General features: G+C 35.3%; 1 pseudogene across 1 annotated transcript; it reads left to right on the plus strand.

Annotated features, from left to right (window-relative positions):
* Window positions 1–270: 270 nt before the first annotated feature.
* LOC147510529 (putative receptor-like protein kinase At5g18500 pseudogene) lies at window positions 271–3,333 on the plus strand (annotated as a pseudogene). Its single transcript, XR_015216008.1, has 4 exons — window positions 271–764; window positions 854–958; window positions 2,915–3,022; window positions 3,170–3,333. The product of XR_015216008.1 is annotated as a putative receptor-like protein kinase At5g18500 pseudogene (transcript).
* The last annotated feature ends 423 nt before the right edge of the window (window positions 3,334–3,756 follow it).

The following is a 3,756-nucleotide window of genomic DNA, read 5'->3' on the forward strand; positions in this document are numbered from 1 at the left end:
TTTACCGTTAGCAAGTTGCCAACGCTATATAAGTGTTAGCAATGTTGTAAAGCGTTACTTTTTTTTAGTGGATTTCCGGAATTAATTGCTAACGCTTAAAAATCATTTGAGAAGTGTTACAAATCCAAAAAGCCAAAGCAACATCGAAATTTCGAAAAGAGGGAAACAAAAAAGAAATCACGCTTGGTATGTCAAAATAGAAATCCTCTTTTTCTCTCTCACAACCACTAGGTTAGGGTTTTCTTATCTTTGCTAGTGACTACCGATAAGATGCCCCTTTGTCAAATTCCAACTGTATCTAAAGAAATCAAAGAGGTAAGAGTGGAGCAAGTATCAAGCAATGAATTCGTTCCTCGTGAAGGGATTCTCCTAACTATTCATGAAAAATCTAGTGACAAGGAGTCGGACAAGGTTATGGTCCATGTGGGAATGGGGAAATCAAACAATAGCAGCCAATCGGATTCATTTCACCATGTGGAAAAAGATGGCGCTGGATCTCAATCTGGGGAAGAAGGAAGCTCAGGGACTGCTACTGTATATAGGTCATTTTCTTCGTATCATATAACTGTGCCTTCACCACTTAGTGGCCTGCCTGAGTTCTCTCACCTTGGTTGGGGACACTGGTTTACATTGAGGGACTTAGAGCTTGCAACCAGTCGGTTTTTGAAGGAAAACGTCCTTGGGGAGGGTGGATATGGAGTTGTTTACCGTGGTAATTTGATCAATGGGACCCCAGTGGCAGCTAAGAAGCTCCTCAACAATCTGTAAGTTGACAAATGGTTCTTTTTCAAATTGTGTTATATTTGTACATCTTTTTTGTTGTCTAAAGATGTATTGCTCGTTTTTTTTAAAGAGGCGAAGCAGAGAAGGAGTTCAGAGTTGAAGTTGAAGCTATTGGTCATGTGCGTCACAAAAACTTAGTTCGACTTCTAGGCTATTGTGTTGAAGGAACTCACAGGTCAGTGTCTACCCGTAACTCTTCTGATTTTTGAAAAAGTTTCAGGTTATCTTAGATACTGCTTATAATATGCTAATAGCCAATGCACCAACAAATTTCAGAAATAAGAACAACCATTTAAAGAACGCTCATAGATGGTCATCGTAATTTTTTTAGTGCATTCATAGTTAGCTCGTTATATTCATAAAATGTGAACTTCTTGAGATCCAAGATGAATCACTAGATTCCTAATTTCACTAGTAGTTCACTTCTTTTAGTTTACCTTCTCCCTCCCCGTTCGTTGTACTGCTTGTTTGATTGGGTATAGTGGAAGAAGTGTGTGCTTGCAATTTTGTTTCACTTATAGGTTTTGTTTTGATTTTGTATGTTGTACTATTGCCACAACATTACTTGGAGGATGGAAAAGTTACCACATAAATTGTTGAAGGCTAGGATCACTTGTTCACTTTTCTGCTCATAATACTAGGGAGTTTGGAAAGACAGTGTCTACTAACTAGTTTCAGGTAAATTTGTATGTGCATTGATGTGTTTGTTTTGCTGATAACTTGCAATGAGTTTCCTATTTATAGCATTTTCCTATGGAAAAAGATTAGTTGTTAAGTGTCTATACTCTATATACATTGTTGTTTGAAGTAGCTTTGATTAAAGTTAAGGTGTTATGCACTGTTGTGGGATTCTTTGTTAGTTTAATATGGATGGAAGACTTTTCCTCATGAATTAACTATACCATAACAAGATATGTGATGAATGTGTTTGGGGGGTGGATGGACGACTTTTCCTCATGAATTAACTATACCATAACAAGGGTGGGGCCAGGATTGGTTCGTGGACTTTCTTCTTTTGTGTTATTATTTTTTTATTTTCTGCGTGTGCGTGTGTGCCTGCTTGTGTGAGCGCGATTACACTAGTATCATGTAGTGGAAAAGAAAAGTAGAAAACGTAGTGGATTTCTCTGTGTTGAGTTTAGTGTTTGCAATTGAAAATAGCTATATAAAGAATGTGATTAGTTTAATTATATGTTTTTGTTGGTTCTACAAGGAGGTACTAGAAGCTAGAGATTTGGAATATCAAGCATGGGAGCATGTTCAAAGCCTTAATTCTTCTCTTGATGAGCACAACTTAGAGTCACGTGTTAAAGCTGCAAATGAAGCTAAATACTATTAAGATCTTGTTTGTTTCTTCCACACAATTAATTCCTTTTGAGCTTCCACTTATTGGGAAGTAATATATTGTGCATATTTGACTAAGTACACAGGCACATAAGTTTTGTTTCATTCATAACTTGCACAGTTGCACTAGTACATACATAGCTAGTCATGGAATGAATACTTTATATATATTACGGAGCAATGGAGCACATGACCTCATTGTTCTTTATGACTCGCTATACTAACTCTACAAGGATGTGTGGCTCGACCACATGTCAATGTCTTCACAATTTATCATTATTTGTTGACTTTTTAGGTTTGGTTTTCCCTATTGGTGGACTACTCAGTATTTGAGTTTGCATTGTGCTTAAGAAATATAAAACAGGTTAGACAAATCTTTCGTACAACTCTTTCTTACCCTTTTTTTTTATCTACAATTTATTTGCCCCATTTATCTCTGTGTTTGAAACTAATGTCTTGATGACTAGATGCTTCTAGTTGGGTGTCATGGTTAGAGAATCCACATTATTTTCTTTATATATTATCATTGGACACAAGTGTTTGTTTGAAAATTTGAATTTCACTTGGTACAAAGTAGGTCGACCTCCTCTATACATTGTTATGTTCCAACCCTTCCTTTTTAGAGTTATGTTGGGTCCATGGCTTGCTAGTACATGTTGATGCAGGACAATATTTTTGGACAGTCCTAGGTTTATAGAAGTGGTGCTTTTGTTTATATATAAAGTGTTTCAAAGCCTTTTAGAATAGCTAGATAGATTATTTTGTTGTCGTTCCATGTGTTGTTCAGTGTGTTGTGTAGGGTATCAATTTGATGGAGGGAGGGAAAAGCAAGAAGTAGACCAAAATAATTGCTCCCCAATCAAATGATCATGCTCACCTCAAGCTCCTCATCAAGGTAAAAGCTTAAAATTTCACCCTCCATTTTCTCATTTGTTCAACTTCTTACTTTCTTTAGGTGGATTTTCAAATATTTAATTAATTGCATGAGTTTAACTAGTACTATTGTATTTCTAAGTTCATTATTTGTTTTGTAAATTTTTAGGAATTAGATGGACTTTGTGGAGCCACACTAGGATTTATAGTGAGTGAAGCCATCACCAATACTTAGTATTGCAATGATTCGAGATTTCTTGGAAAATCGTATTGAATATGTTACCCTTATTTGTAAATATGAATTTGTAACTTTTAGAAAATATTTTGAAGTTATATTGCATACATGGTTTAACGAATATCCTATTTTTTTCAGTCTTGTGTTTGCTATTATTTACTTGTCAAATGGTATGAAAAGGCAATGGGGACTTTATCATGGAATTGAGATGTTTGTTTCAATATGGAAATGAGATGTTTGTTTCAATATAGAACAAGTAGTGTTATTTTTGCAGGTTAAGTGCGTCCTAATAAAATGGGGCAGGTTTAGTTGGTTGCTACAAAATATGAGATTTTTTTTTTATTTTCAACCCATCAACAACGGTTCATAACCGTTACAAATTTAAAAACGTTGCTAAAATTTTGTATGAAATAGGCATAAACAAGCGTTACAAATAATATTTGCAACGCTTAAAAGCCATTGGAAAGTTTTTCTTGCAACGGTTAATAACCGTTGGAAATTTCTGTTTGCAACGCTTATTA

The sequence above is a fragment of the Coptis chinensis genome, chromosome 3 (assembly GCF_015680905.1).
Source record: "Coptis chinensis isolate HL-2020 chromosome 3, ASM1568090v1, whole genome shotgun sequence".
NCBI lineage: Eukaryota > Viridiplantae > Streptophyta > Magnoliopsida > Ranunculales > Ranunculaceae > Coptis > Coptis chinensis.